Below are 17,911 nucleotides of genomic sequence, written 5' to 3' on the forward strand. Positions count from 1 at the left end.
ATCCTGACCTGGTCGGGAATCGAAACCGGGTCTTCCGGGTAAGAAGCAGCCATGCTGCTCCTACACCACAGAGCCGGTAAGTTAAGCTAAGTAAAGTAAATTTACTGAGTAAAAGGAAATAAGAATTTCAAGAGGATACCGAAATATCATCCTCAATGTAGCGGTGAAGAGAAAATGGAAACGAGCCATGAAAGGATGATGAAATAGGAGGGGGAGGGTTTCAACATCACAACCAGATGGTTCGTCCATGTACTCGCAATATTTCTATATTGTCACGCTGAAATGCGATTTACTAGACATGTCTGACGTCCATGCCGTGGTACATTGGAAGGAAGTAACATTTGAGATGCACGTAATTTATTCTAAGGAGGGACACTTCACTATTCTGAAGATGTATTCTTCTTCTTCTTCTTCTTCTTCTAAAGACGCCGTCTCCGAGCGGAGGTTGGCGATCCACGTAACTAGCTCTGATCTTGACAGCGCAGAATGGAATGCCATTTCTGAAGTACAGCAGTGCCATCTTCGAAGGTCTTTCAGCCATGAATTTCTTCTTCTCCCAACAGATCTCTTCCCCTGTATCTTCCCTTCGATAATAAGCTGTAATAACTGATACCTCTCACCTCTCATGATATGTCCTAGATATTGCGTTTTCCTCTGTTTTATGGTGAGCAGTAATTCTTTTTGCTTTTTCATCCGACGAAGGACCTCGGCATTTGAGATTTTCATTACCCAAGATATCCGCAAGAGACGGCGATACAGGAACATTTCGAAGGCATCAATACGTTTTTCTGTGATTGGATCCAGAGTCCAGCTTTCACATCCATATAGGAGAAGAGAAAATATATATATTACTGAATTGTTTTGGAATGTATTACGATCGCTCTGCTCATCAGCTCACTACGATTCGTGTGTGAAGTTTCTGTATTCTGAAACGACTTACAACTAGGACGTAGAGAGAAGGGATTCAAATATCAGAGACAAGTCTGGTACTATCACCTCATCTTCTTTTAAATAGTTATGTTAAAGAGTCCTTTTAAAAATAAAGAAATAACAGTCGACAGAGACAGCAATAAATACTGTTATTGATTTTACGGTTCACTATCCATGTTATGGATTTAGGAGACGCTGAGATGCCGGAATGTTGTCCCATAGGAGTGTTTTACAGGTCAATAAATATAGTGACACCAGGCTGGCGTATTTGAGCACCTTCAAGTATCATCGGAATGAGCTGTGTTCGAATCCACTAAATTGAACTATACCGTCTGAGATAAACTCGAAATGAGGTGAGTGGTGTTGGTGATGATTATTGTTTTAAGAAGAAGTAAAAGTGAAAACCATCTTCTTTTAACGTTAACCAAGAGGAAAATGGAAGTCATTTCGAAGAAGGTAGGTAAGGAAATTAAGACAAGGAAGGACCACGAAGGCCTCGCAAACCTAATACCGTGGGGGTTGGAAGAGAACAAGAAGTGACCAAGTAAGGTCCGATAGGAAATATGAAGGTGAGGAGCGTGACACAAGTAAGTGGAAGTAATGCCAGAATCAGCCACGAGAACTGTGGTCCTGCCTTCTCTTACGAGAGGCAGGGATATAAAATTCTACCTCCTCATCCACAGGGGAATGAAATGAGTATATCGGATGTAAATTGAGATGAGAAGGTAAGAAAATAACAATTTGGGGAAATCTACTGAGGTACCCCCTGTGGGTGGGAGTGGTAGAATACAACCACGGTATCCCCTGCCTGTCGTACGATACGAATGAAACGAGTAATCTGCAGAGCGTGGTTTGGTGATCACGGATTCTCTACCTAAGCCTAGTTTTGTTTCTACCTGCTTGAGCTAGGCTGCTCATTTTCACCTTTCTCAGCTGACCTCTTGTTCTTTTCCAACCCCGACATTCGAGACTTAGAGAGTTCACTTTCCCACCCATTGTCGATATTTCCGTTCTTTGAAGCATTGCGCCTTTCAGTTTTCCCCTCTGATTACTGTTAAGGGGTTCAGCTCTAACTAAATGGTTAGATTGCTGGTCCAAGGGGTTTCCAGTTCGATTCTCGGCTGGGTCGAAGAATTTGACTTCAATTGGTTAATTCCTCTGGCTCGGGGACTGTATATGAGTGTCTTCTTCAACATTATAATTCATCTTCGTACACACAGGTATCGAACTGAAAGACCTGCACCAGGCCTCTAGGGAGACCATGCTAAAATGGAAATAAAATGGGCCGTTCAGGGAGGATGAATGCTCATGTGCACTTCCTCCTAAAACAAAAACCACTTGGTAGGTTCAATCACAGCTCAGTTCGGTGATATTTGAAGGTTTTCAAATTCATCACCTTCTCGCTAACATGTGAAAAAAAAAGGAAACAAAAAACCTCCTGCAGGACAAAATACTGGCACTTCATTGTCTTTAAAACCGTAAAAGTCATTAGAGAGACATACAACTATTAACACCACAGTCCAGCTCCTTGCATGAATGGCCTTCGTTTGAGAAGGCCCCGAGTTCGATTCCTGGCCGGGCCGGAGATTTTAATTCTGTGTGGTTAATACCTACGGCTCTGAGACTAGGGGTTTGTTTTAGTCCCAACTCTCTCCCTTTATATCCAGACAACACACCACAGAATCACGCAATAGTGAATACACTCCTCCGCATACGGTTGGCGTCAGGAAGAGCACCCGGCTGTAAAACAGGATCAGATCCACATGTGCGACACAGTTCACATCCACGATCTCATCAATGTGATAAAAGCGCTAGAAGAAGAGGGACAAGAAGATTTTTTTTACGACATTATTACTTATGAATGGCTTGAAAATGAAGGACGTTCGGAGTGGGAAAATAACAATGTGAAAGTGAGGAACCTGTCAAGGGAAGGATAGTAGTAGTTATTGTGAGCATCTCCCTCCCGTGTTACTGGCCAACGAAGACTGAGCCAGGTCACAGCATGCCAACATAACGGGGGAACCGCGACCTCGCCTACTAACACTGCTTTTCTAAATAATATCATACTGGAGATCGCCCTTCGGATATGGTTTTGCATTGAGCACTGAGAAATATCGGACAACCACTCACTTAACTACCTTCTCACTCAAAATATAGGTTCCTATAAATACTTCACTGGTCAATTTAATTGCTAACCTGAGACTGTTGATGGTGCACCCATAATGTTTAATTATCGTGCACCTTTATGGAACAAGAGCTTTCTTACAAATACTGCAGATGCAGTATATTTTAAACAGATTGCCTAGCTGTAGGCAGTTCATCTGGATAGGCGTGTGTTCGATTCCTTGTTAGGGGTTTGAAAAATTAAGAAACGAGATTCCCGCTTCTGGCACGGCCCTCGGCTGTGAGATTTACTTAGCGTAAAATAATAATGAAAACTGGGCTAATAACTAAGGGTCTTCATGGTGAGGGCCCGGCTTTTCTTTTAACATATAAATTTTAGTGGGGTGTTGTGTCATAGAAGAGCAAAGGGAAAGATGTACAAGACTCTTATTTGACTGGCCATGCTCTATTGCAGTGAATGGTGCGTTCCCAAGAACGTTCATAATCAGAAACGGAGATACAGATGCTGCTGTAGTCAGGGGGAATTTCACTGAAAGAATGAGTGCAAAATCAGTAGATAAGAGGAAGTTTCAAACTTAGGCCCATTATAGAAAAATTAGCTGGGCACAAGATGAGGTGGTATGGGCATGTGGTACGGCGGTCAACAGATTACATAGTCAAGAAGTACCACTCTCTCACTACAAATAAAAGACGCCCTGGAAGACCGCTGGCTACTTAATTGATGACTGTACAGAGGAAAATGAATAATCTTGGACTAATGGCAATGAACTGACATAAATTGTGCCTCCTGATTAGGAAAGTTCACCCTTGTTGAACGGGAATAAAGCGAGCATGAAGAAGAAGAGGAAGAAATTTTTAGGAAGTCCTGAAAACCCAAACCTTAAAACATATATTTCCTTTAAGAATGCTGATATTATGAAAGCGAATTACACTGTAAATACAATGGGGAAGAATTCATTTCTCGTTCTTCTGTAAAGTGTTTAAAAATCGTTGATGGAGTTTGAAAGAATGATCGTCATCCACTTCCACGATATGATAATCATATTTTTACCACCTTAGTTCTTTATGATCGAGACTGAAACAGTGTTCATGCAAGGAAAAATTCATAAAGAAACGCGTATTATCATTTTATTGGACACTCATGTTATTACATAAGACCACCGATCTAAATAAAATTATAATTTTGTCTGTACAGTTCATATGTTTGCCTCTATTTTAGTTTTATCTCAGATTTTGTACATAAAAAAAAAATGTTACGTTTGTTTGTTTGTTTGTTAGGTTGGTTGATATCACAACTTCAAAAGATGTTTTAATAGAATTTCTCGACACTCGACACAGTCGTGTTGTGCTGTGGCGTAGCAATGTTTAAGGGAGCAAGACACGAAGCGTGAAATTTCCCTCTCAATATCAGCTGCGTGAAAAAAAGTATATATGATATCATTTTTGCAAAATAAAATTTCCGAGCTTTTTATGTTTGATGTGTTTTTGCCGTACAAAGAATACTAACGGAGATAGTACTCTCTTAACAAACTTCAGTTAACTGGTGAGGGTAATCAACAATCCGACTGTTGATGGTTCCGTCAGAGCCCGGATTTGTGGACGATGAAATGAAATGGCGTATGGCTTTTAGTGCCGGGAGTGTCCGAGGACATGTTTGGCTTGCCAGGTGCAGGTCTTTCGACTTGACTCCTGTAGGCGACCTGCGCGTCCTAATAAGGATGAAATTATGATGAAGACAACACATACACCCAGCCCCCGTGCCAGCAAAATTAACCAATGAAGGTTAAAATTCCCGACGCTGCCGGGAATCGAGCCCGGGACCCCTGTGAGCAAAGGCCGGCACACTAACCATTTAGCCATGGAGCCGGACTTGTAGGCTGTACTATGTTGGAATACAAATTTACTGAAGGGAGCAACGAGTATCCTCTAGGCCGCACAACGGTTATGTTATGAGATTTGCATAACTTTAGGAGTATAGCCCACTAGAACCCCTAGTATGTATGTTACCCACGCTACATTATCTAAGGACAGGCTAGACAACATTTCCTACTTACCAAATTACTTAGCAGTCTAATCTATTCCTGCCTATTAGTCCAGGTTCTGGCTGAAATGGTCTCTGTCTCTACTGGAGTAACTCGCTTCTGCTAGATGACAGTACTACTGCAATAGTACGAAAATCAACCCATCAGCGAGGCTCAACACTGGATTTATTGAAATGTGACCAGTACGGTTCATAAAGTAATGTAATATGAGTTCACTGATTGCTGTATTCGGCTAGTGGTACTGATGGGTGTTTGAGTTACGTAACGATGCACTGTAGCTGTTGATATACGACCCGTAGCAAGAAGATGTAGTAAATCTCTCAGTTATGGTCTACTTATCTGAGCTGTACAAATGTAAGACGAGTTTCAGTGCCAGCTGGTAGTTACTTTTCGAGGCCAATTACGGGTGAAATATCAATTACGTACGTAGAAATCCTTAATTTTCCGTTGCAAGAGGACTGCTCTAAATAGGTCATTTTGCTTCAAACTTCCAACAACAGACTTACAGACACGCAATAGAACTACATCTTCATTTTTGTAGCAAAAGATAGAGGTAAATTTGACAGAGTTTGAAAGAGCCTAGCTCTTGGTAAACTAATAATATTAATAATAGTTAAAACAGAAGTATTTTATGCATCTGAAATTATTATAATTGGTGGCAAGTCCCGAATAAAGATGATCGAAAAACAAAAAAGAAAAATCATCATGAAAATCTTAAGACCAAAATGCGAAAATAGAATTTGGATGAAAAATAAATTACATGAAATCTATCAAGTTACAGGAAACAATTAGGAAGCGGCGACTACAATTTTGTGGTTTCTTATATAAAATGGATAATAATAGGCTCACAAAGAAAATCATAATTATTGACTAAAAGAAATCAGTGAAGACCTAAATGAAATTGGCATTAATGAAGAAAGCAATCGAGACAGAATAAAATTCACAACCTTAATTCACAAACACAAATTTTCTCTAAAGCCCATCCGACTAAACACTGGATGTACTGAACAACGTAAAAAGGAACACAGCGAGAGGATGAGATCTTGCGAAGAGAAAAGGAAAACCAAAACAGTGTTAATAAGTCTGAACGCGTTCCTTGGTTGGGGATAATAATAATAATAATAATAATAATAATAATAATAATAATAATAATAATAATAATAATAATAATAATCCAAACCAAACCTCATGGAACTACAGCCCTTGTAGGGCCTTGGCCTACAAAGCGACCGCTGCTCAGCCTGAAGACCTGCAGAATACGAGGTGTCGTGTGGTCAGCACGACGAATCCTCTCGGCCGTTATTCTTGGCTTTCTAGACCGGAGCCGCCATCTCACCGTCAGACAGCTCCTTAGTCCTAACCACGTAGGCTGAGTGGATCTCGAATCAGCCCTCAGGTCCAGGTAAAACTCCCTGACCTGCCGGGAATCGAACTTGGGGCCTCCGGGTAAGAGGCAGGCACGCTACCCCTACACCACGGGGCCGGCTAATAATAATAATAATAATAATAATAATAATAATAATAATAATAATAATATCATTTATTTGACATTTTATGGTTTACATTGGACTAATCTAGTCAATTATACAAAGGATTTTTTATTTCCTATCAGTCCGATATTTATTCATTGAGAGATACTGCGTTCCTTTCTTCAACTGAAAACAGCCTCCCATTAGACCTTTAATTGATTTTGATCTGTAGCCTGATGTGTGCGTCTTGACGTATCTTAATTCCGTCTGTTTTGTTCTTAAGATGATCTATTGTTATTTACACTTTTTTAATATAATCCTTAATTTCCGTAATCTATTTAATCTTGATCTTTCTATTCCATAATTTTTTTCAATTCTTCTTCTGTTAATTCCTGTGTCAGGTGTTCTCATAAGATGTCCAAATAATAATAATAATCATAATAATAATAATAGCAAGCTCGATAGCTGCAGTCGCTTAAGTGCGGAGAGTATCCAGTATTCGGGAGATAGTATGTTCGAACCCCACTGTCGGCAGTCCTGAAAATGGTTTTCCGTGGTTTCCCATTTTCACATCAGGCAAATGCTGGGGCTTTACCTTAATTAAGGCCACGGCTGCTTCCTTCCCATTCCTAGCCCTTCCCTGTCCCATCGTCGCCATAAAACCTATCTGTGTCGGTACGACGTAAATCAACTAGCAAATAATAATAATAATAATAATAATAATAATAATAATAATAATAATAATAATAATAATATAGATATTCTGCCGAACACCAGGCATATCGAGATTCGGGCTCGAATTGGGTAGTAAATTCCATCAGAAAGAGCAGTTTCATAACGATGGTCTTATTTCGCCCACTTCTTACGTAGACTTTAAATGCGATATCTACAGTAGGATGCAAGAAAAATAAATCATAAGAACTCCTAGAGGGTAATCGAAGTCATCTGCTCTGTAAAGTTCGCTGCAAAACTCAATAGTAAACGTGTACGAGGAATAGAAACAGGAAGACCAAGTAGAAGATGTAATAATTTAATTTCGTGTGGCTATTTCTAGCCGAGTGCAGCCCTTGTAAGGCAGACCCTCCGACAAGGGTGGGCGGCATCTGCCATTTGTGGGACTCTGCGTGTTATTGTGGTGGAGGATAGTGTTATATGCGGTGTGTGAGTTGCAGGAATGTTGAGGACAGCACGAACACCCAGCCCCCGGGCCATTGGAATTAACCAATGAAAGTTAAAATGTGCGACCCGGCCGGGATTCGAACCCGGGACCCTCTGAACCGAAGGCCAGTACGCTGACCATTCAGCGAACGAGTCGGACAGTGGAAGATGTGAACCGCAGTGATACAGCAATGATATTAAATTGATAACTTAGCGAGGGCGAGAATTTATTTTAATATTATTTCTGACATAATGAGAACCATGTGAATTTGAAGAAAATTTAAAATTTTATGATCAACCTAACTTAAGATTAGCACATTGCTAAAGTGTTGTTTTTGACTCAATAATGGTTCTGTTTGCAGGAAGAGCGAGGGGGAGAAATTATGTGTTATTTTCTTAATTCCTCAATAAGCTTGAAAAAGGACTTGATTATGAATATTGTGATTTATTTCATATATCAAAATGAAGACCACTGCTACATCATAAACTTTATGTACGACATGCACAGGTAATTGAATCTACATTATAACGGTTTTATATTGAGGTTAGTTTGTTTTCGTAATGTTTCAAACTAAACCCCATAGCGTAATAGCTCCGAGAGGTCATTGCCTACGAGACTGATCAGCCCGAAGGCCTACTGAATGCGAGGTGTCATATGGTCAACATGACGAATCCTCTCGGTCATTATTCTTGGCCTTCTAGACCGGGGGTGCTATCTCTCCGTCAGATGGCTCGTCAATTGTAATGATGTAAGGTAAGTAGACCTCGATACAGCCCTGAGATCCAGGTAAAAATCACTGACCTGGCCGGGAATAATAATAATGTAGCTAGTAGACAGCAGTGATGAGCTATACTTAAGGCAGTCATATTTGCTTTTTAGGGACCAACCTTGGATGATTCTAAGTTTAGTAATAATAATGTTATTGGCTTTTCGTACCACTAACTACATTTTTAACGTACACTGACTGACAGAGCAAATGCAACACCAAGAAGGAGTGGTCAGAACTTTATGCCAATTGCAGGGTAGACTGACGTCACTGAGGTATGCTCATGATGTGAAATGCGCCGCTGTGCTGCGCACGTAGCGAACGATAAATGGGACACGGCGTTGGCGAATGGCCCACTTCGTACCGTGATTTCTCAGCCGACAGTCATTGTAGAACGTGTTGTCGTGTGCCACAGGACACGTGTATAGCTAAGAATGCCAGCCCGCCGTCAACGGAGGCATTTCCAGCAGACAGACGACTTTACGAGGGGTAAAGGGCAGGTTGGTCGCTTCGTCATATCGCAGCCGATACCCATAGGGATGTGTCCACGGTGCAGCACCTGTGGCGAAGATGGTTGGCGCAGGGACATGTGGCACGTGCGAGGGGTCCAGGCGCAGCCCGAGTGACGTCAGCACGCGAGGATCGGCGCATCCGCCGCCAAGCGGTGGCAGCCCCGCACGCCACGTCAACCGCCATTCTAAGCATGTGCAAGACACCCTGGCTGTTCCAATATCGACCAGAACAATTTCCCGTCGATTGGTTGAAGGAGGCCTGCACTCCCGGCGTCCGCTCAGAAGACTACCATTGACTCCACAGCATAGACGTGCACGCCTGGCATGGTGCCGGGCTAGAGCGACTTGGATGAGGGAATGGCGGAACGTCGTGTTCTCCGATGAGTCACGCTTCTGTTCTGTCAGTGATAGTCACCGCAGACGAGTGTGGCGTCGGCGTGGAGAAAGGTCAAATCCGGCAGTAACTGTGGAGCGCCCTACCGCTAGACAACGCGGCATCATGGTTTGGGGCGCTATTGCGTATGATTCCACGTCACCTCTAGTGCGTATTCAAGGCACGTTAAATGCCCAGCGCTACGTGCAGCATGTGCTGCGGCCGGTGGCACTCCCCTCCCGTACCTTCAGGGGCTGCCCAATGCTCTGTTTCAGCAGGATAATGCCCGCCCACACACTGCTCGCATCTCCCAACAGGCTCTACGAGGTGTACAAATGCTTCCGTGCCCAGCGTACTCTCCGGATCTCTCACCAATCGAACACGTGTGGGATCTCATTGGACGCCGTTAGCAAACTCTGCCCCAGCCTCGTACGGACGACCAACTGTGGCAAATGGTTGACAGAGAATGGAGAACCATCCCTCAGGACACCATCCGCACTCTTATTGACTCTGTACCTCGACGTGTTTCTGCGTGCATCGCCGCTCGCGGTGGTCCTACATCCTACTGAGTCGATGCCGTGCGCATTGTGTAACCTGCATATCGGTTTGAAATAAACATCAATTATTCGTCCGTGCCGTCTCTGTTTTTCCCCCAACTTTCATCCCTTTCGAACCACTCCTCCTTGGTGTTGCATTGTCACTGTCAGTCAGTGTATTTTGGAGACGCGTGATGCCGGAATTTAGTCCCACAGCAGTGTTTTACGTGCCAGTAGATCTACCGACAAGAGGCTGACGTATTTGCGCACCTTCAAATACCACCAGACTGAGCCAGGATCGAACCTGCCAAGTTCGCTTCAGAAGACCAGCGCCTGAACCGTTCTGAGCCACTCAGTGTGGAGATTCTAAGTATGTTTCTAGACGTAGTATGAAGGGAAAATCAGTTTGTTTGCCGTCATAATTAGAAGAAAGAAAATGTCTTCAGAACACTCTGCCAGTGAAAACAGAACTGCATTAAATGTAAACTTTAAGTACCTATATGATACTGGGCGATGAGAGATTTAAGGGAGTTACTGTCTCTGTAAGTACATCTGGTAATCACCAGATTCCTACGCGCGGTGATCATTGCGGGGAAGGCCCACTATACTTGTCATAGCTTGTTCATTACAAATAACTGTAGTTTAGATTTATTTACAGAGCTAGGGCCTTTCCGGTAGTAAGTTGACCGTGAGCCATTTGTTTCCAATTACTAATTGAATTATTTTTGTCATTGTGCTTAATGAAGGGAGTTTATACATTTTGTACTTACTTAGGCTGTTATGGATTTGATCGCTGTATTGGGCGAAGGCCTATAAGGTTCGATAAATCATAAATCATACTGTATCTGTAACTTACAGATTGATTTTTTTACCCTTCGAATTTGTTAACTACCAGAACTTTTCAAGGAGATACATATTGCTTTCAAAAATTTCATTGATAAAAAAAAAAGAAACCAATTTTCACTTTGCGAAAATTAAATGACCATATATATGTCTCCCGCTCATGACCATCCATCTACGACTGCTAATTTCAGATGACATAAGACATAGTCTGCACTGTTGCTAGGGCTACACATCCGTCGCGCTAACTTCCGTAACTCAAATTTTCAGATGACCAACAGCCGAAAGTCATAATTATGTCAAAAATGTGTATTAATTGGGTACGAATTGGATTTTTTAGGTAACTCACTTTAAGAAAATTAAGTTTTGGAAAAGGTTAGGATTTCTAAGGATGGCGTGATACTAATACAAATATTTTCTATATATTATTCCACGGAAATAAGCTTAAATAAAACTGAAATGGAAATTCTGCCTTAGTTAGTAAGATTCAAGAGTTCCCAGTCATTAATGATGTCAGAGGCCACCCTCTCTAGATACAAAGTAACTTTTCTAGTTATGCTCAGTCCAGGAAGAATCAAAGCCCACTCCATTTAATGACAAGTTTCGTTTGTAGAGCACAATTGTAGCTGGTTGCGTGACCTAGGTAAATGCAAATACTGTAGTATCTTGCAGAAAGAAGGTATGTGCGCCTGCGTCACAAGAGCTGCAGCGAACTCGCGTTTCCGATGATGTATATTGGAGTGAGGTTGAATAACAGGATATCGGCTACTTAGTTGTAATGTTACTAAGAACTACTTGCATAGAACGTGACCAAGTTGCTAGGTAATGATGGGAGAAGGTTGGAGGAACAACATTGTTGCTTGAGGAGACCATTCTGGAGTGTCAATAAACTGAAGTTCCGGGTAGTTTCAAACGGTGAAATTATATTGAAGGAGCGGAAACTATGGCCTATAAAGATTTCTTTTGCTAGTGGCTTTACGTCGCGCCGACACAGGTACGTCTTAAGGTGACGATGGGACAGGAAAAGCCTAGGAGTTGGAAGGAAGCAGCCGTGGCCTTAATGTAGGTACAGCCCCAGCATTTGTCTGGTGTGAAAATGGGAAACCAAGGAAACCATCTTTAGGGCTGCCGACAGTGGGATTCGAACACACTTTCTCCCGTATGCAAGCTCACAGCCGCGCGACCCTTACCACACGGCCAACTCGCCCGGTGGTCTATAAAGATAAACTTTATCAAAAGTAAATATTAATATTTGATAATTCATTAATTTTTACCAGTGGCGACTCCTGTCTCTTTTTAGATATGTAGAACGAAGCTGTGGAGAGAGCGAATTGGTAGGAAGTCGGCTTACAATACATATCCAAAAATGAAATAAATAAATAAATAAATAAATAAATAAATAAATAAATAAATAAATAAATAAATAAATAAATAAATAAATAAATAAATAAATAAATAAATAAATAAATAAATAAATAAATAAATAAATAAATAAGAAATTTGGGACTGAAAGAAGGAAAGATTCTGAGAAAAATCATGGGCCCCATTAAAGAAGGAGGTGAATACAGAATTAGGCATAATAACGAGCTTTACCAACATTTAGAGAGCACAATATCAGCCATGAGAAAGAAGAGACCTATCTTCTACAGTGACAGAGTCAGAATGGACCTCAAGAATCTTCAGCACCTTTTCTAGAGGGAAGGGAACAAATGGTTCTAAAAGACCTAGAATTTTAAAAATTGATCCGAAAGATATGTTCAACAGGGATAAATTTAGAATGCTGATCAGAAAATCCGACATTCTCCAGTCAGAGACAGCGAAAATACTGTGTCCTGGAGTGGGGGTGAAGTGGACTCAGGAAAAGAAAGCAACCACATCGCAAAGATGAAGGAATACTGAGCTAGGAGTTAGGAACCACGTAGTCCAAGGGGTCTCAACGAAACAAGAATGAATAAATAAATAAATAAATAAATAAATAAATAAATAAATAAATAAATAAATAAATAAATAAATAAATAAATAAATAAATAAATAAATGCTACATATCTCAGCTGAAGACGCCCTTCCGCAAGAAAATATTGACGAACGGGCGAAACCGAGACGAGCAACCGAAGAGAAGACACGGTGCCCCTTGGACAGAGGAGCGTAAGCAGGCCCACTCACAAAGAATGAGGGAAATTTGGGCTCTAAAGAAGGCCAAGTTCAGTGTCAAATGCAACAAGACTTAACGTGATCCTTGATGGCCCCAACGAATTATATATAAATAAAGAAATAATTAAAAATACGTCTTTCCAGTGCAGACCACTGATAAAGAAAAATTAATAAACCCTTTCATGTCCTCTTGAACAACTAACGTAAATACTTTGGTTGATTTCATGATAACAAGCATCTACAGAAAATGCTGAAACATGACCAAGTACTCGTTCCTGACATTTCTACACATGACCTTATTTTCTTAGCTCACTAGCTACGTTTTATTAAATTGCGACCGAAATACGTGATTTACAGAGAGTTTTTTAAAAGTCCTGACTGACAGCAACTGAAATACGATGTTTTTAACGGGGGATATTGTAATTCTGACAGAATGCTATTATCCATCGACTTTACGACATACATGCCCCTAAGAGAGGAGTGAAGCTCTCCCGGCCAACCTGTCCTTGGTTGACAATTGAACTTAAATCTATGATGGCGCAACACGATACGTAGTATCAATTTTATAAACAAACCTCACCGACAGATGCGTATGAACAGTATCGAACTATCGAAATAGAATCAAAAACTGATCCGTAACAAGAAATTTCAAAATTTCCGACTTTTGAGCAATAACTTAAACAAATGAATGAATGACTTGGAAATAATGTCGATCTTCAGGTATTGGTGAAACCCGTGAACGACATGACGGTCCCGAAATTCCTCTTTATAAGATAAACGATCACTTTCCTTTGGAAATTATAAGAACCGAAAAGCGATCAGTGGAAAATACCATCAATTGTTTGCTAAGGAAACAGCTTTCGGATCGCCCCTCTTTCAAATTTCTAACTGTTGCAGAATACGAAGTCAGGAAAGAGACAATGTCGATGAAGTCTCCAGTTGAGGCAGCCGATGATGGCTCAGTGATCAATATCATTGATATATTACCAATAATAACAGATGTATTTAACGTCTGTCTTACCACAGACCATTTTCCTGTTAAATGGAAAGATGTCCTTATTATTCCTATTCGAAAGAAACCTCCTGAAAAATCTGTATCAGATTATCGCCCTGTATCCGTAATTTCAGCCCTCACTAGAGCCAGAGAAAAACTAATCCATAAAGAACTGGTACCATTTTTGGAGAATTATTCTCTATAAGATCCCCTTCGAACATATTTTAGGAAAGAATACAGCATAGCGATAACCTTAGTTAGAAAATCCTTGCACGAACGGAAACCGACTCTTATAAACCCTCTACAATTCAGCATCTTATTATCTAAGTTATTATTATTAAGTTATTATCTAAGTTACAAGAACTTCATCTCAGTTCATCTCCTCTACGAATTTTCTTCTCATTTGCCGTTAATAGACGTCGTCATGAAATACTGGGCGATAGAAAATCACAGTAAAAGAAACTAAAATTACAGGCGTCCACAAGGTTCCGTACTTGGACTTCTTCTAGTTAATCATTATTTTAATGGTACAGCTAATTACGCCTACTTACCAACATTTATTCATATGACCTAAATATCCACAACCACTTCAAAATTCAAGATATTTATGCTGCTATTCAACAAATGAGTATCGAAATAAGCCTAATCAACTACTATGCAGTGAGAACTTTATTTCAATTAATCCAATTAAGACACAAGCCAGAACAGGCAAAAACTGTAGCTATTCTGAAAAAGAGACCTCCAACTTCACTCAAGATCAACGGATTAGCAATATAATTACAAAAGTCTGTGAAAATCCTTCAGTGATTATAAATGCTTTAGATTTAAAAAAAGTAACATTCTTGCAGAAAAGCATATGCTTCGCTCCACCCCCTCAAAACTCACCAATCACTTCTTCCACGCAATAAGAAAATAAAATTAATTATGAAGGCAACGATCTCTTGCACCCGTTTTATCTTTTCATAAGTATACAACTCATGTCACTTGCTATTAAGAGACATTAGGCTGGTTAAAGATATAGCAGATGAGATATTTTTACACACTGCTACCATCACTTTGAATGAAGCAACACTGTAATACCTTTCCCCAGATCTTAGCTATCTCTTCTTTACTCATGAGCGTTATACCCGATCTAAGTCCTCGCCTGTCCATTTTTCGTGTTTGCTGCTGCTGCTGGAATTCTCTCCCACTGAATGTTAGAAACTTCACATCAGCCTTTTTTAAAAGCGATCTTTCCGGGATTTCCTCCTAAGACAGTAGCCAGCCGGTATGAATGCATGAGTGAATGTGAGAATAAATGACGAAGTACTTAAGTATTCTCATTAATTATATAATAATTGTTATACGACGCAGTAAGTAATGCGGATAATGAGTCTGCTACAAATGGTACATGTTATATTATAAAGGTTCTTGCTCTTATTATTGTTCGTATCAACTCCATTACCCTCAGTAGTCTAGTTTCATGCAGAATTAAGTTTAGTACACCGAGTGAGTTGGCCGCGCGGTTTGCCTTACGTACCTGTCAGCTTGCATTCGGGAGGCAGTAGGTTCGAATCCCACCGTCGGCAGATTGAAGATGGTTTACAGTGGTTTCTCATTTTGGCACGTGGCAAATATTGGGGCTGTACCTTAATTAAGGCCACGGTCGTTACCTTTCCAATCATAGCCCTTTACCATCCTTCCGTGATCGAAAAACCTTCGATGTGTTAGTGCAACGTTAAACAAGTACGAAAAAAGTGAAAATCTCGGTCCCGGCCGGGAATCAAACCCAACGCTGTGTGAACCGTTGGACGCTGTGATGACCATTCATCCAATGATCCAGACATTAAGTTAATAAATAACGAAGTAAAAATTGAACTGTTATTTGACATGAACCCTTCCGAATACCTCATCTGGTATTCCAGGTCGTGAAAGCCTGGGTCCTTAAATTAATCAACGTAACACGAAGGTAAGTGGCAGTCGCACTCGTCCGTTCCAATGAATGACTCGGTTACGTCATTGAGTGCACCGATGCTCTTCTTCTGGTAACATAGCGCCAAGATTTAAATAACTTTCACTTCTATTTGAATAACACTTTGCCTTTTCTTCCGTGTGTGGGACATACATTCTCTTCCTTGTGACCTTTACATGGGTTAGCTAGCCTCTGCTCATAGTGTGGAGTTCACCTTGGTTACAATGGCATAATATGAGTAGTGAAAGCTCTCAACCTAGGAAGATGTACGTACAGGCTGTCCTAAAACTCTCTCTTCACAGCTTTGCGGAAATGTAGCAACGCTGTTTATTTGGAGTAGTAACATGGACATGTTTTGACAAAAATATGTCTTATAGCTGGGGGTCACCCGAAAATTTGTCTAACGTAACCGGAAAAAATGTGTATCGGAAGTGTAACCCTAGCAATCGTGCGGGCAGTGATGTAAGGAATGGATGAATGGTTAGACAATGTTACGTAGCAACCGTGCGGGCAGTGATGTGAGGTATGTATGGATGGTCAGACAATGTTACCTAGCAAGCGTGCGGGCAGTGATGTGAGGAATGGATGAATGGTCAGACAATGTTACCTAGCAACCGTACGGGCAGTGATGTAAGGAATGAATGGATGGTCAGACAACGTTACCTAGCAACCGTGTGGGCAGTGATGTAAGTAATGGATGAATAGTCAGACAATGTTACCTAGCAACCGTGCGGGCAGTGATGAAAGGAATGGATGAATAGTCAGACAATGTTACCTAGCAACCGTGTGGGCAGTGATGAAAGGAATGGATGAATAGTCAGACAATGTTACCTAGCAACTGTGCACACGGCTGGTGGCCGTCTGAAATTAGCAGCCGTTGATGGGTGGTGGTGGTGGTGGTGGTGATTATTGTTTTAAGAAGAAGTACAACTAGTTGATGGGTGGCCATGACCGGGAGACATATTTATGATCATTTGATTTTTCCAAAGAGAAAAGTAGTTTCTTTTTGGGCTGGGGCATATCTAATAACCAGCTAATTTGCATTCGTGATCCCTCTAAACTAAGACTTTGTCATCTTCTTTCTCACGTTTTTATCGCGTGACAGAACACTGCCTTCTATATACAGTAGATACAAATGGCGCCGTGTTTTAAACGGCTGGCGTTTCGTCTAGGTCACAGCAAAGCCCCTTACACACAGTAACGTCACCGAAGGCAGCAGAATTTTTCTCATGATACGTATTTTGCGGATATTTATGGCCATTAAATCGTGTGCTAAATCAGCGGCCATTTTGTTAGACGTAGATGTTGATAGGTGGTGCTATCTTGTGTCATGGTACGGGAATGTTGTGTTCTGACCAACTGACATATTGTTGGACGTACTAGATCTTGACGCTATATATTTCAACATGCTTGCTTGCCCTAGGCTGTGGAGCCAGCCACATATAGAGCTATCTGTACAACATTACAGCTCAATTTCTTCAGTAGTTTTGACATGACTAAGCAAGGAACTGACACAGTCTTTTTCTCCTCAGTGATTGGAGTGAAAAGATGCATTATCTGCGCCCCCTTTCATGTCCTAAGATCTTACACTCGCTCTCTCGTCTTCTAAGCCCCAGAATATATCCATAAATTTGTACTTTTCTGTGTAGCGGAGAAATTTTTCCAGTATTTTCCGCCCTACCCCACTCCCACCCCAACCTCCAACACTTTAGGGTCCAATGCAGGGCTCAGTCCAACATTGCTGATATGCAGTTCAGGTCTTTAAGGTTAAGGTTTTTCGTATATTAGCAGAACAATGGCGGAATGCTTTACTTTTTATATAGCACAGCTATTCCTGTGTTCATTCGTTTCGCTTTAGAAGTGTTATCTTCAGAAATGAATCGTCTATGCAGCAACGTTCTGCAGCAATACGGCATCTAGGCCTACTGGCCACGATATGAACCGGCGACCAATTATGTGATACTTGTGATTTTTACTTTGATTTTTCTTCTCCAAGCGAAAGCACACATCTCTGATGCCCGAGAAGACAAGAAAACAAAGGATTGTGCTGTAAGTCCAGACATC

Source organism: Anabrus simplex, chromosome 7 (assembly GCF_040414725.1).
Source record: "Anabrus simplex isolate iqAnaSimp1 chromosome 7, ASM4041472v1, whole genome shotgun sequence".
Lineage (NCBI taxonomy): Eukaryota > Metazoa > Arthropoda > Insecta > Orthoptera > Tettigoniidae > Anabrus > Anabrus simplex.